This window comes from Mustela nivalis (assembly GCF_964662115.1).
Source record: "Mustela nivalis genome assembly, chromosome: 15".
NCBI classification, from domain to species: Eukaryota; Metazoa; Chordata; class Mammalia; order Carnivora; family Mustelidae; genus Mustela; species Mustela nivalis.
Window position 1 is genome coordinate 70,591,909 of NC_139034.1, and position 17,487 is coordinate 70,609,395.

Genomic DNA, 17,487 nt, shown 5'->3' on the forward strand with positions numbered 1-17,487 from the left:
TTCAAAAGACTTTTACTGAATTGACACCATCCAAATTTTTTTTTCACCACAGCATGAAACTAGAAATAAATCTAGGGAAAAAAATCTGGTGAGAAACACAAACATGTGGAGACTAAACAATGCCATAGTTAACAACCAATGGATCAATGAAGCAATAAAAAAAAAAAAAATCAAAAAGTACATGGAGACAAATGAAAATTAAAACACAGCAGCCCAAAATCTCTAGGACATAGAAAAAGCAGTTCTAAGAAGAAAGTATATAGCAATACAGTCTTACCTCAATAAACAAGAAAAAAATGCAATCTCACTTTATGTCCAAAAGAACTCAAAAAAGCACAAAGTCTGAGGTAAATAGAAGAAATAATTAAGAAATAATTAAAGAGAGTGGAAATAATTAAAAGAGTGGAAATAATTAAGAGAGCAGAAATAAATGAGGTATAGACACAATGGGGAAAAAAAATCAATGAAACCAAGAATTCGTTCTTTGAGGAAAAAAACCAAAACAACCAATTCCTTGGCCAGACTAACTGAGAGAGAGAGAGAGAGAGAGAGAGAAAGAACGCAGATAAATAAAATCAGAAGAAAAAAAAAAGGAAAAGTACAACTGACACCACAGAAATAAAAAGGATTTTAAGAGAATATGATACATTCTATGACAACAACTGGACAACCTAGAAGAAATGGATAAATTCCTAGAAACAACAGCCCTCCAAAACTGAACAAGGAAGAAATAGAAAATCTGATCAGCCTGATTACAAGCAACAAAAGTGAATTGGTACTATACAAAACAAAACAAAAAACCAACTACAGCATCAACAACAAAAAAATACTACCAAAAAATAAAAGTCCAGGATGAAGTGGATCCACAGGTGAATTCTACCAGACATTTAAAGGAGAGTTAATGCCTATTCTCCTCAAAACATTCCAAAAAAATAGAAGAGGAAGGAGAGCTTCCAAATACATTCTAGGATGCAGGCATTACTCTAATAGCAGAACCAGAAAAAGGAACCACAAAAAGAGAAAACTACAGGCCAATATCCCTGATAAACACAGATGCAAAAACCCTCAGCAAAATATGAGCAAACTGCATTGTAATACTAGATTTAAAAGATCATTCACCATGATCAGGTGTGATTACCATGATGCAAGATGGTTTAATAGTCACAAAACCAATGTTCTACCATATCAAGAGAACAGTAAAAACATGTGATCATTTCAATAGATACAGAAGAAGCATTTGATAAGATTTGACAATTCATGACAAAAACGCTCAAAAAAATGAAGACAGTAAATGAAAAGCACACAGCAAACATACTCAGAAATAAAGAGAGCTCCCGGTGCCTAATTGGCTCTGTCAGTTATGGTCCAGCTGTTGGTTTCAGCTCAGGTCATGGTTTCAGGGTTGTGATATTGAGCCCCATTTCATGCTCAGACTCAGCCCAGAATCTGCTTGAGATTCTCCCTCTCCCTCACCCTCTGCCCCTCCCTCTGCTTGTGTGTGCTGGCACTCTCTCAAGTCAATCAATCAAAAAATAAATAAATAAAAGTTTCCTTCCAAGGTTAGAACAAGACAAGGATGTCCACTCTCACCACTTTTATTCAACATAGCACTAGAAGTCCTCACCACAGCAATCAGACAAGAAACAAGAAGCATCCATACTGATAAAGAAAAGTAACACTGTCACTGTTTGCAGAGAACATATAACATATACAAAATCCTAAAGACTCTACCAAAATACAACTAAAACAGATTCAGCAAAGTGGCAGGATACAAAATGAATACCCAGAGATTGGTAGTGTTTTCTATATACTAACAATAAAGTCACAAAGCATATTCCTCTGTCTGCCTATTTTGCTTGACTTTGTGTTTGTTTCTCTGAATTAAGCAAGATGGCTACTTCCTCTAAAGCTGAAGTGGTTTTGTGTGTGATGTGTCTTATATAGACTGTGTTTGCTTGTTGACCCTTGCTTTCTGACTGTGTCTGTATATGCTAGCAACTCTTTTAAACCTGGGCTTTTTACAGAAAATAAATAAATAAATAAATAAATAGGGGAAAAAACTAATTAAAAAAAGGGAAAAGGTAAAAAAAAATTAAAAATAATAAAAGGGAAAAAATTTAATGAAAAAGAGAGCAGAAAAAATCAAAGTAGAAAAATAATTTTTAAAAAGTAAAAGACAAAAGAAAATTTAAAAGAAATCACGCACAAATTTGACTTGTTCTCTGTGCCCCAGCATTGCAGGGAGGCTGGTGTGGGTTTGTAAACCCTGGGCTTCCTGAGGTTGCAAGCTCATTGTGAGCCAGGTCCTGCTTCAGTCGGGGCTTTTAAGGTGGGGGTGGTGGTGGTGAAGAATGTTCCCATAGCCCCTCAGCACTTTTTAAACACTGGCTTCTCTTCTGTGCCCTAGCAAGAGTAGGGGTAGTGTGGCCTGGAGGACCCTGGGCTCACCAAGTTTGCAAACTCACTGAGATTAGGAAACCTGCCTGTTTTTGGTATCCAGACCCTGCTCTACCATTGGCCTTTAAGGTGGGGGGAATGTACATTATTCCAATCTCTAGCCCTCTCACCTGAAGAACTTTCCCTGCAGCAACTTAGAGGGTTTCTAGTGTTCTCTTTTATATGTTAGTTGCTCTTTTAAACAGTGCTTGCTTGCCCCCCCCCCTCTGTGCCCAAGGACAGAGGGATCTCCTCCTGGTCCTTCACTACCATTCCTCCCCTTTCATGACATTGGGGCTGGGAGTTCCCTTTGTTACCATGTCTCCATCTCTCTTGCCCTTCTGTCATTGGTTGTTCAGTAACTGTTCAGTCAGCTTTCAGGTATTCTTCAGGAGAAATTGTTCCATTCATAGGTGCAATTTGGTGTGCCCGAGGAGAAGGTTGCCATCTTGAACTGGAACCCTAGCTGAGGAGCTTTCTTTTCTCTTTTTAAAAGATTGATTTTTTTTTTAAATTAACATATATTATTTGCCCCAGGGGTACAGGTCTGTGAATTGTCAGGCTTACACACTTCACAGCAGTCACTATAGCACATACCTTTCCCAATGTCCATAACCCCACCACCCTTACCATACCCTCCTCCCCCGCCCCGGCAACTTCAGTTTGTTTTGTGAGATTAAGAGTATTTTATGGTTTGTCTCCCTCCTGATCCCATCTTGTTTCATTTTTTCTTTCCCTACCCTCAAACCCCCCACTTTGTCTCTCAAATTCCTCATATCATGGAGATCATATGGTAATTGTCTTTTTCTGAATGACTTATTTCGCTCAGCATAATACCCTCTAGTTCCATCCATGTCATTGCAAATGGCAAGGTTTTGTTTCTTTTGATGGCTGCATAGTATTCCATTGTATATATATCCACATCTTCTTTATCCATTCATCTGTTGATGGACATCTAGGTTCTTTCCATAGTTTGGCTATTGTGGACATTGCTGCTATAAACATTCGGGTGCACGTGGCCCAAAAGATTGATTTACTTAATGAGAGAATGAGTGTGAGCAGATGGAGGGGCAGAAGGAGAGGGAGACAAGAACACTTCTCGCTGATCAGGGAGCCCCATGTCAGGCTTGATCCCAAGACCATGAGGTCACGACTTGAGCTGAAATTAAGGATCGGACATTGAACTGACTGAGCCACCCTGGCACCCCTAACAAAGGAGATTTCTAAGCCAAGTGTTGAAGGAGTAACTTATTTTCTCCTGACTGCTTACAGTAAAATGCAAGAAAAGAGAAAAAAAAAAAAAACTGGAGGATTTGTTAAGCAATAAACAAGAAGGAACTAGAATTTAGAGATTTGACATTTTTTCAGCCTTTTGCCAAAAAAGAGAGAGAGAGAGCATGTTCCAAAGAGAATACTCAGAGTATGACTGACTGACTGCCTATGTTAATAAGGAAATTACAGCGGTTGCAATCCAGGAACCCAATCAGCCATCTAAGAGAAGCCAGGAATAGAGAAGGGATTAAACCAGCAAGAATATTGCCACCTGGGACCAAAGAGAACACAGCGAAATGGGATGGAAGTAGGAAGGCTGCTGGACTTCTTGGTTCTATAGGACAAAATGGTGAAGATTTTTGGTTGTGAACTTGTGCTGTTCTTCCAGAAAAGGGCAGAATGGCCCTGGACTTGACGCAGATATCATTAGGGCCACCACCTCAGGTCAGCCTGACACTGAAGCCACAAAAAGGCAAAGTTGCCCAGAGTCGTACGGGGTGCATCCCCTGCCCAGCAGAATATTGTCATTTCTATGAATATTGATAAGATATTTTCCTGGCAATGTTGTGCACAACCTATTTTTTCATCTTTTTTACATAGAATTACAGAAGTAAGATTTTATAAATATTAAGTATTGCCACATGCTTTATATTATCACCAATAGAGATTACTCTAGTTGAATAAAAACTTGGCAGACAATGAAATTATTTCTATTTTTGATTTATCTTTCTCTTGATAATCGATTTATCTTAATCATTAAGCATGTGATTTTTGGCTGGGGTCTGTTATTCTCTCTGCTTAGGTATTTTCATGAAGACAATAATACTTAATCTACATTCTTCCTAGGGTCCTTGTGAGCAAAATAACTCTGTTAATATTGTAATTTGGAAATGTGAATGGTAAAATATAAGATCTATTATTGCTGGTGTAATTTTAGCAGTTAAAATAAATCTGATTATGTGGGTAATGATAGTTACACTTAAATATAGCTGCTTCTCTGCTGGATATGCAATTAAATTTGTTAGTGTGTGAATATTTTTGCCTTCTTGGTGTATTAGTGTTCATTGTACATCTTAAAATATTTAGAGCAGAAAATGCTCTTTAAATTATTACCACTTACGTAAGAATTTAAGTTCTAAAGGTAAAGGTGCTTTAGCTTTAGTCTTAGGAAAACCTACTTAAAATTGTATCCCTCCTGCTAATGTCACTTAAATGCAAAGAATGATTTTATATTAATCCTGAAACATCACCTTGACATTTAAAGGAAAAGAAAACATTTTATGAGGTTGCAAATGAGCACTTAAGATATTGAAGTGCCTCTTTGATGAAAAAGCAAAATGCTCTTTTGTTTTTTAAAAATGCCAACTTCCTTCTTCAAAGGAACATCTGCCACAGTATCCTACCTCCATCTGGGGTGAAGAAGTCAGCCCATAATTTTTCAAATTATCATTGGGTTTTGCTGTAAAGTAAAGTAACACCATTTTTTTAAAATCTTGAATGATAGACATATTTAGGATGTCTTTTAAAATGTCTGCTTTGGGGATGAGGAAATTATACTTTGAGGAAAAAAGTAGACAAATCAACCATTTTTTAAGTGACATTTGTTTATTTAATGGGATTATACATTTTGTGTGTGACTGACAGATGCATTTATCCTCTTCAAATGGGTCCATAACGTGTGAGAGCCACAGGGGTGACAATGGGGATTCAGGGCACTGAAAAGGATCTAGGAATCCAGATGTATGATTACAGATTGAAGAGTTCATTTTTCAAGAGTAGGCTGATATTTACATTGCTTTGCCAATAAATATAGTAAAATTCATTTGCTGCTTGCCATTACCAATTAATCTGTTGGTAGAAAAATTGAAACTGCAATCAGTTGAATACCTACTTTTTTGTTGTTGCTGTTGTTAGAAAAAATTAATTATACTGAAGTGGCCCTGATGCCTTGATGGCCTACATAAAATAAAGCTTTTAAGTGCCTTTAGTTTACAAAATTGAAATCTAAGGACAACTAATCACAAACAGCCAGTGATGCTTTAAGCTGTAGCCAATCAATAATTTCCTTTCTTTGTTTCTGCCTATTCTGTGTAAAAGCCTCTCCCCCAGGTTCCTTTCATGGAGTGCTGTCAACCACTTCCGGTTTGGAACTGCCTGATTTGACTGGAGTGTTGCTAAATAAGTTATTAAAATTTTTAATGTGTCTTAGTTTTTTTAACACCACTATCTAAAACTAATACAGAAATTAAGAACTGACAGATTACACAGGGCAGCAGGGTGGTTCAGTTGGTTCAACATCCGACTGTTGATTGACGCTCTGGTCCTGATCTTAGAGTCAAGAGATTGAGCCAGGAAAACTGAGTTGAGCTGAGTTGAGCAGATTCTTTTTCTCCTTCTCCCTCTACCTGTCCCCCAGCAAGAATGTGTGTGTGTGTGTGTACGCGCGCATGCCCCCGCATGCGCTTATATTGAAGGGTTACAGAGCTTGAGGAAAGAGTTGTCAAAACAAACTTGTAAACAAAATATAGTCAGATGAAACAATCCTTCTTGGCTTGTGTTATGAAGGTTACTCCCTTCAGTTCCCAAATCAGTGATATACTTAGTATTAAAAAGGAAAATAGTTGACACATTCAGTATGTTCATAGCTACTTAAAAACGTAAACATAATGCAAATTGCATCCATAGAGAAAAGGAGAGATTTTTAAAAATCAGTAATTATGTGTGGATTTAGAAACTATTCAGTCCTTTTCAGGTTCCTTTTAAATTTACAGTAACTTCATGAATCGTATAAATTGTTCTTACAGTTGAAAAGAAACATTTAAGCTAAATCACTCTACATAGTAATAATTGAATTTTTTTTTTCGTGTTTTACTTCTTCTGGCTTTCCATAGGTTGCTATAGGAATTAGAGTAATACAATCAAAGCTTCCTGGGACTTGAAAGTATTCAAACATTTACTGATTAAACAATATTGTTTATTGAGTAACAAATATAGCCATCAATTTAAAGCACTTGAGATAATAAACTAAAGAATAAAACAACTGTGGTTCATTTTCTTGCAGAACTTAGTCTAAAAGGATTATGGAAATTGCAATAAGCAATACAATCAAGTAAAATCTAAAACTGGTTGTAATAAATAGGACAAAGATTTTTAATGTATAAAGAGCTCATAAAGCTGATAACAAAAGAACAAAAACACTGGTCTTAAAACTTGTCAGAGTCAGAAGTAGACAAAAATGTGAATAATGAACCTGGGAAGGAGGCCAATGGTCAACTCATTCTTATGTAAATACAATAAAGTGAATCTCTCTCAATACCTCTCTGTCTGTTGATTGTCCAAGATAAGGTTGGTAAGGATAAATTCAGTCTGGCTCACACAAACTTTCTGCAATTCAGTGTAACTTTTTTTTTTTAATGTTACAAAAGTCACTATAATATGGACAATGTTTTTCTTATAAATAAGCACAAAAGTCGTAAATTTCAAACCAATATTAATAGCAAAGGCATTTAATAAGGGATTACTACATATGTGTAAAAAAGGTAATATAAAAATATTAGTAGATTACTTCTCTGTGTCGTTTTATATACAGTTCTCCACGGCTTTCTGAGACAATGACCTGTGGAGAGAAGAAAAGAGGTGAAGGAACAGATTGAAGGACAAGGCATAAGGCTTATTGGAGCAAAACATTTATTCTCTACCTCTGGCATCCAAAATGGGGTTTTTGAGTATGCAGTGGGGAAGTTCTTGAATTACCAGGCTTTGTGAAGAAAAACATATTTTTCTGAATTCCTAAGGATTTATCAAAACGCAGGCTTCAGGGGAAACAAACTATGGAGATTTTCCCACTAGAAAAGATACCTCTTCTACCCCTGACCTAGGACATGAGGCAGCAGGAGACCAGAGGGGCTCCAGAATGATTATGGTCACGTCATGTGGTCCTCAGGGGGCCCTCAGCCTCTCCTTGCTCCCTGTGAGGTGACACAAAGTTGTTAGCAGCCAAATTCTGGAAGCCAGGAGAATAGGCAGAAGGCTGGGACTCAGGTTCCAAAAACAGGTAGCAGCTCTTCACTCCAAAATGCCAGTGAGACCTCATCATGCTTTAGTTGTCGCCAGTAAGGATCCGGTCAAACCAGGAAGGACACAAAGTGTTCTTTTGCACTTCGATAAAGAAACAGTAAGCCCTGATGATGAAATCCTATGCCAGTTGGAAGCTTCTTGAAAGTGACACTCATGACTAAAAATTTAGTTTTATTCCTAGAGAGCAGGTAGCACATTTCACATTTATGTGTCTCTTAGGCACACTGGTTTTGGTCTTATTCTTGATTATAGTTGAATTTATTACAATTAGACCTATTATGAACTATAGCTTCACTTAGTGAGTTCTTTTTATTTAAGGCTCTGGTACATAGGTTTCCTTTTTACAAATACAGCGTTTCATAATATGACTTAAACCTCCTCACCTTGTTATTTTATGTTACTGTTGACTGAGGCATGGTTTTGTTAAAACCTGATTTGAGATGCAATTTTTCCTGTCACATCAAGACCACATTCAAACACTTTACATTACTCCCTCTTACAAAGGTGTTAGAAATAATTAAATTTGTATTTAAATGCCAGGACATTAGTATATGATGCTACATGACTCTTTAATCATGAATGTTTATGATGCTGTTAAAGAACAATGACCCACTTCTGTATTTGATTTCACAAGTACATGACTCAATAGGCTACACCAAACCAGTGTGCTTTCATATAAATATAGTTTATCCTAGTGAGTCCTTGAACTGTAAGGGCCTATTTAATCGGCCCCACCTCGGTTGAACAGCCATTTTGTTGTTTATGCAATAAAACTTAAATTGACCCTTCCCCCACAAGGGGAACTTATTTAAAAGCAAGTCTGGGAAACCAGTCCCAGGTAACAGCCCAAATGCAAGGGTGGTTCAGGTCAGGTGGAGACATTCAATCAGTGGGGGCACATACTGTCCCCTAGCTACCGAGGTGATAGCCTAGTTTCCATAGCTACTAGGGGGTTAATTATAATTCAGTTAGATACCTGTGTGTGGCCAGGCCCAACCAAATGGCCTTTGCTCTATAAAAGTTAGTCTGGAAAGCAGGGAGGAGTCGTCCTCTCTGTAAGGGGCAGCCCCAACAAGTCTGTTTGACGGCTGATCTGATTCTTGATGCTTGGCACGAAATAAAGTTTTGCTTGACCTTCACTTTGTATCAGTCTCGCTCCTTTGACCATAGACTCTTTATTGGGGACCCAACAGAACTTATTAAAATTCACCCCAAATTGCAGTATCATGGGTTGATCAAATCTTGAAATTCAGTGTAACAATGGTAGAAAATCCATTTTAACTTCTCTTATATCAACACTGATACAGAAAATATTTTTTACATTATCAAGTACTCTATTTTCATTCTTGTTCACAGGCTCTCCATTTTCACAGATTTTCATTACTGGTTGATATCTTGGTTAATTTGTGTCATTTGTATACAATGGAACAATTGAACATTGACATAATATGAGATCTAATAAATATTGGAGTTACTAGATATAGAATTCCATCTAACCAGAAGATAAACTAAAGATATGTCTTTAGAAGATGAATTTTCCCCATTTTAGGAAAGATGTGGACAGTAGAGTCCGTTCTACCATAGATTAATATCTAGTGATTACAGAGCCCTTAGCCTTCTGTCTTGAATGATGGACCTCATCTTCTCAAATGCAGGCTTTGATTAAAAGGAAGATAAATGAAAACTATTTTCTTGGCTCTTTCCTGCCCATTTCTGAACCGACATACCCATTTAAATTCCATTTATTTCTCTTCTTAAGTGCTCACACCTCCCATCCCCACAACATATTGTCACCTTTCTTTTAGTCTCAGCAGTAGCTCAGACCCAGTGAAAAGAATGCACAAGATCATTCTGTTTCAAAACTAATTAGGAAAATAAGGGACAAAAACTTACATGGAAGAACAAACCAGAAAAAAGATGGTTAAGAGAGAGCTCTCAGGGGAGTCCTAATTGGGACTAGTTGGGCAGGGTTGGAAATAGCTTGCTCTATTTTGGCATATGAAAATTTCCACCTTGGTGGAAGAGCCCAGAGACTTTGAATCAAGATTTGTGGCTTTTCATTCCAGCTCTGACATTTAGCTGTATGTCACCTCCCTAGGACTTGTAACCTCTCATTAAAGAGATAATACATATCTCACAGGTTCAGAGGACTATTTCAGGTAATTAGTATAATAAGACTTTTTGAAAAAGATTGTAGGATGTTAGTGTAAGTTATTAAGTTAGAAAGGTAGGGACAGTATTCTTATTAAATGCTTAATTTACTCAGGTCAATATTTTTTAAAATAACTATGGGCCCTTGTTACATTTTATTCTTGATAAATGTTTTCCAATATGTGTACTTCCTTTCTGCATTCATGAGAAAAAATGACCTTACAGGTTAGTTCATTTAATGTTATTGAGTGCTTAGTGTACATCAGGCATTGTGCTAGGAAATTTGAACACATTATTTTCCTGTGTTATCCTTCCAATAACTTTATAAGGATGTCCTTTTCTCTACATAGGGAACAGTGGCCTGAAGTAGTAAGTCAGGGTAATATTTTTATAAATGAAATTATTTTTCCCTTACATATTTTTTTTTGTTTCTCATTCATCCACAGTTAGGATGTTTTATGAACAGTGCTTCAGTCACTACAGAATTACATAATTGTAACAAAAAAAAATCTTCATTTCTTTCAAAACTAAAGTTTAAGTAATAATAGTTAATAATAATTTTATTTAATAATAGTAGTTAAGTTCATTGAATAATAATAGTAGTAGTTAACTTTATTTTGACTTCTTACTCCATAATATGGAGTTTTTAAAATATCTCACATTAGGGACACTTGGGTGGTTCAGTCGGTTAAGCATCTGAGTCCTGATTTCAATTCTCATTGGTCTCAGCTCATGATCCCGCTGCATCAGGCTAGGCACTCAGCCGGAAGCCTACTGGAGAGTCTCCTCCTTTGGACCCTCCCCTCCGCTTGTGCTCTCATTTGCATGCACTCTTTCTCTCTCAACTTTTTTTTTTTTTTAATCTTGCATTATCTTATTTAGGAGATACACACTATGATCGTGCACATTTTATAAAGCCATATCTGTGGTTTTATAAAAACTTTACACAAATCTGAAATAGGGTATCTTTTCCAGGTTACTTAGAAGTTATGAAGTAAAGAATAAGGCTTCAAAAGTCTAAGCTTTACCCACCCAGAAAGACCTGAGAGACTGGCAAGGGTCTTACACCCTGTATTCTTCGATTTTTCGATGAACCCAACTAAAGAGGAGATGATTTTAAAAAGTACAGGTTGCAGGTCCAAAGATCTAGTGCACCTGTGCTTTTGTAATGCAGTTAGATACTGGAGAAATTGCAAGAACAAAGAGTCCCTCTAAGCACACCAACAAACCAGAGTAGAAGAAAGGTTAGCATGGTACATCTAGGTAGATGGCCCATGCAACTTGCTGACCTCATACCATATTCATGCGTCTTCAGCATTCCAAGTAAAGTAGTATGATTTTTCCTGATCCATAGAAAACACAGAGATGGAGCATGTCGCAATTCTGTTAAATTTCTTAGAGCTCTAGAAGAGCTCAAGACCAGTTCAGTCTCCATGGAGCCTCTCAGGTGGGGAGGAGAAGAGACGAAAGTTGCAGAATTAACTGAGAAAGCTGCCCAGACTGGAAATTTCCACACCAGTGGACAGAAACTGGAGGACACAGTGGGATAACCACCAAGACAGGTTTTTCATGAAGCTACTGAAGCTTAAGTTTTGGGCTCCTAACTTGTAGAAGTTCCTCTAAAGACATAAATACATTGAAATTATCTTATTATTTTCTAAAACTTGGAGATTAAATTGCAAAAATATAATGTACAGACTTAAAATAGGCTCAAAGGGGCGCCTGGATGGCTCAGTCATTAAGCGTCTGCCTTGGGCTTAGGTCATGATCCCAGGGTCCTGGGATCAAGCCCTGCATCAGGCTCCCTGCTCAGTGGGAAGCCTGCTTCACCCTTTTCCACCCCCCTAGCTTTTGTTCCCTCTTCTCTGCCTTTCTCTGTCAAATAAATGCAATTTTTAAAAAATAAAATGGGTTCAGGGCACCTGGGTGGCTCAGTGGGTTGGGACTCTGCCTTCAGCTTGGGTCGTGATCTCTGGAGTCCTGGGATCGAGCCCCACATCGGGCTCTCTGCACAGCCAGGAGCCTGCTTCCCCTCTCCCTCTGCCTGCCTCTCTGCTTACTTGTGACCTCTCTATCTCTCTTTCTCTGCCAAATAAATTTTAAAAATTAAAAAAAAAATGGGTTCAAGGAATTTTGAAAAATGTGTACCCTCATGTAACAACCATCAGTGGTATCAAGATATATAACGTTCTTATCACAACAGAAAGTTCTCTTGTGTTCCCAGGTATTCATTTTATCCCACACTCAGAGGCGAATGCTCTTCCTATTTAATTTCTTTTTTTCTCTAGGTTGTTTTGGCCATCCTCAGTGTATACATTTTCATATAAATTTTAGAATCTCCTTCTAATTTCTTCAAAAGGACTTTTCACTTAGCAGGAATTAAATTCTAAATTCAGTCTCCTTAGTACTCAGTGCCTGTTGATCCCCTGTTCTCTCAGGCTTCCAGCTATTGCTTTTTTCTGAGCAGCTTGAGGTCTCACCCAATGTGCGCATAGTTCAGGAAACAGCCAAGAGTCTGAGGAAACCCAAATGCAGGTTTTGGGAGCTTCCATTTAGGACTCATTTTAAATAGCATTTTTCCTCCCTCACTTTCCAGCTGCTTTGACCTTCAACTGTGGCCTCTGACTTTTCAGTCTGTTGGGACTTCACTGTATGAGAACTTATTTTATGGGCGTGGTTTAGCAGACAAAAGCTGGGCAGACCTAGTTTTACCCAGTCTCTTTCTCTTCTTTCAAGAAACCTATAACCTCTTGTTTCTGATTAGTTTTGTTCAGTCTCCAGCATCTTGACAGTTAACTTAAAAAAATAAAAATAAAAAAGTTTGTCTAGTCAGAAAGTATAATTGTCTTTGAAAGATGTTTTAATATCCTATATAAGACGCTAGTATTTGCAGAAGCTGGACCTATCCTTTACTTTTAAAAATTCATGGAAATAATGTATTTTTAACTGCATTCTGTTTAGAGCACTGCTTCGTTCTATGGTGACTTGCACTCTAGCACACTTCATTTATTCAAGGTGGCCTTAGAGTAGTTGCAGGCATTTTAGGGATCTGTTCAAGGAAAAACAGAGTTGGCAGTACACATAGTCTGAATTTATTGGGATATTAGGTGATTCTCAAATAGATTATTGCTAGCATTTTGTAAATAGATGGCTTCCAGAAATATTCTTATTGCCCATTGCACTTTCTCTGCTGATATAATAACTTAAGTGTATAGTGCCGGAGGTTATAACACAAGAAATACATGGGGAGTGGGTGAGAACAAGATGTAACATGTTCAAAACCAGAAGAATCTTTTTCTCCTTTGATATACTTTATTTTTAAAAGAGCTTTAGATTTGCAGAAAAATTGTGATGATAGTACAGAGGGCTTCCTTATGTTCTGCACTTAGCTTACCCTGATCTGCTTTATATATTAGTATAGTAGCACTTCTTATAATTACTGACTCAATATTGATATATTGTGATTAATCAAAGCCCGTGCTTTACTGATATTTCATTAGCTTTTGTCTAATGTGCTTTTTCTATTCCAAAACCCCATCTAGGATGCCAGATTGCATTTACTTGTGTCTCTTTGACTCTTCTTGGCTGTGACTATTTCTGTTTTCCTTGTTTTTTAATGATCTTAACAGTTTTGAGTGCTAGTTGGGCATTACTTAGAAGGCCCCTCAACTGGATTTTGTCTGATGGTTCCCTTATGATTAGGTTGGGGCTATAGGTTTGATGACCCCGGAGGACCACAGAGTTCTCTCTGTGTAGCCATGTTAACATTTCTTGTCAGGGTAATGGCCAACAAGACGACTTCTCATTATTGATGTTTGCCAGGGTTCTGAGTTAAGCTTCCTCATGTTTCTCCTCTGTGAAATCATTCTCCCCCTCTCTAAACTGTACTCTTTGTAAGGAAGTCACTATGAGTTGCCCTCTCTAGGAATGAAGAGCTGTGTTCCATGTCCTTAAGGGTAAAGTATCTGCATAAATCATTTGGAGTTCTGCCTGGAAGATTTGGATTATCCCCTTTACTTACTTCCTTACTTCCTTAATTATTTATTTGTTTATGGACTCATACACTTTGGGTTTAATCTCATATTGCTTTATTATTTTTGTTCAGATTATTTTAGGTTTGATCATTGAGAGCTCTTTTAATTGGCTCCTCTGTCCCTTTGACTTCCCTCCATTCCCATCTTGAAAACCAGAAGATAATCTGTGACTATTTTCTAGTCCTCTCTGTCAGGAAGTTATAACTTCCAGGAATGTATAATTATTATTGTCATACATAAAGATAATGTAAGAATCACACCATATAGAATTTATCAAAACCCCTTTATTTGCAGGTCCTATTCTTCCAGTTGAATGATAGACAGTGAGTTTGTCTTCATGTGAAATCACATTTTATGAACTCAGGTGTCAATCATAAAACTTGATCAAGAGGGAAATGGATTATTTATTTCCTCTCCAATAATTAAAAAAATTCTTGCCATTGGAAGAGGGACACAACACGTAGCCAAAGTATAGGAAAAAGGATTAGGCAAGTGTCAGTTTTTATTTTCTCTGGAGTTTGGTAAGTATAGTGGTGATGAGCATTATTACAGTTGTAAATAGCCATGTGTTTTCTCATTCTAAGTAAATGCTTGTTTTTTGTACCTAATTCAGTGCCTGTAATCTTACGGCTTCATTAAAGCCTCCCCTGCCCACCACCCAACGCACACATTTTAGTACATACAAAACCTGGATCCACTGCTGGGTAAAGAGCTCAGTCTGTCTGTGTGCGCAGCTTAGAGCTGAAGACCTTCTCTGTGCAGGACCCTTAGCAAGACACCGCAGCGCTCTCCAGCTCTCAGGTGCAACTGAACAACAAGGGTGGCAAAGAACTTGATTCCATGGAAGGATGGTTGTTTCTGTTTTTGTTTTGTTTTGTTGTTTTTAACATCTCATGGAATGGATCTTGTAAAAGAAATTAAGTTAAGCTATAGAAAAACTTGTTGTTGGGCCTTTATGGAGGTTAAATAAAATTCTTAGGTCCACAAAACTGGTAAATGGTGAAGGATTTCCCATACAAGTGTTTTCTTTTCAAAATAGAGCCTTTCATATGGGAATAATGAAAATACAGATGTGCCAGCTACATTTTAAACTCCTATGTATTCTTGGGATCCCTTTGAATATAAAGATATGTATATGTGAGTCCTAGGGGTCATGTGAGAGAAGATGCTTGGAAGAAATGAAATTACATCCTTTATGTAAATTGGGTTTTTTGTTTGGACTCTGTATAAGTTACCTTTGGGAGGTTTTTACAGATGTTAGTGCCATAAACCTCTTAATAATCTGAAGAGGTGAATGTCATGTGACATTCTTTTACAGCATCAAGAACTGTGAAGGGCTGGAGATTATACCTTATTTCTAGCTCATTGGTTAACCTGATAAAGCTGGGTAGATGCTGACAGAAAACATGCACTTTTGAGACAAAAGACCTCATTTCTAATGGTGTAGCAGCCCCGTGAACTTCATATCCCTCTAGTCTTTCCAGTCCCCATAGTGGGGGATATCCAGGTGGGCCAGGTGGATGACGTGTACCCAATGTATTTATGTCACAAGTAAGAAACAATGACTTAGTTAAAACCCCGACCTATAATGGAGTCTGCTAGTGAACTTGCCCACCCTCTGACTTGGAGAGATCTATATATACCTGCTCTTTATGATCCAAATCAGAAAAGAAACCAGCCATGTGACCCACAGGGAGACCCTTTCTTTATCTTTGAAGACTGTTTGGTACCCAGACATCTGTGGAAAGTTAGGCCAAGACAAGATCTGCTACAAGAGGTGTAGAAGCATCGTGGAGAATTGTCCCCCAGGATACAGATGAGAAAACAGGAGGAGTAATTGGTCCATGCTTGCTCAGTTAGTGGGTTTTTTGGCAGGGATTGCAAAGCTGGAAAGTCAGGCTTTTAGAGTTCTTAACCACTACTAGATTCTTTTTAGTCATCTCCAGAGAGGGGGAGGATCATCACCAAAAGCTAATTGATTAATAAACCTCTGTGTTTCTGTTATATGAAGGCACTATACGGCTTCTTCTATTCCCAGGGGGAGATAGTGCGATTCCTTTTAGTAAATCCTTAGGAAATCTCTTTCTTAAAGGCCCCTAGGAAAATTTCTCCTTTGTTCTTCAGGGGGGCCCCATCAGGATTGGTGCATCTGATTTACCGTCTTCTCTGCTTAGGAGCACAGTCTTCTGAAAGTCTTTCTCACACAAAAAGTGTTAGTTCTACAAATAACACAAAGTGACAGAATTATAAAATGCTGCCTGAAAAAGGATCTCTTGTCGATTTAAAAATTACCAAATAAGGAAGAGAAGGCTCAAAGTAGTCAAATGCTCACAGTCACACATGAAGTTAGCACGAGATAATGTGCGCTTGCTAACTTTGATTCTGGTAGCTTTCTACCATATACCATGGTAAGTAAGATAAGCCTCACGGTTTCCAATTTTGTGTTGGGGTTTTCTGTCCCTGCATTGCTTGGAGACCATATGACAAGTCTTGTAGACTAAGGAGAGCCACGAGTCAAAGTAGAAACTTAATTTTTTTTCAACCTAAGGATAGTGACTATAAAAATCCGAATGTAATTAACATTAAGAAAATTCCTTGACTTTTCACCAAACTCAAATTACTCACCAGTGATGCAACATTATCTGGGACCAGTAAAGCAGTTACAGAAACAAAGACTTTCTCTTAGTAAAATGAAATAGACCCAGGTGGAAGACCTATTTATATCTGCCTCCCCACCCCCCCCCCTTTTTTTTCCTGGACTGAGTTTCAAGGAGAAATGAAATTTTGGAACTGGATGACTCAATTATGTAAATGCATTAATTATATATGGAACAGATCCTATTTTATATTTTTTCCACTTCTCCTTATGACTAGTAGAATTGTTTTTAGATACATGCGTTTTCCAGGGTTCTGAGAAGATAAATGTTCCATAAATGTGCACCACTTAGAAATACAGTTCAATTAACTGTGTCCTCTATCGCTCCTCCAGGTATGAATATTTTGTAATGGGTAAGACAATTTTCGTATTGATGAGATGCATTGCTAAAAGTTTCCACAAGCCTTCCACCTAATTTGAAGAAACTATACTATTATGGCCTCATAAGTAGGTTATTAGGCTTAAGTTGATGCTGGAGGAGGTATAAAAGCTGATCTCCTTCTGCAGGACCACAACCTATTGCTGTTCTTTAAAAACACAAGTGTGGGGGTGCCTGGGTGGCTCAGTGGGTTAAAGCCTCTGCCTTTGGCTCAGGTCATGATCCCAGGGCCCTTGGATCCAGTCCCACATGAGGCTCTCTGCTCATTGGGGAGCCTGCTTCCCCCTCTCTCTCTGCCCACCTCTCTGCCTGCTTGTGATCTCTGTCTGTCAAGTAAATAAATAAAATATTTTAAAAATAAAATAAATTAAAAAATAAAAACACAAGTGTGTTTTTCCTTGCTGGTGAATGTTGTTTGCACTATCACTTTTTTAATCATGATGTCTTTTTGGTACACAGATACATTGCCAACAACAAGGCAG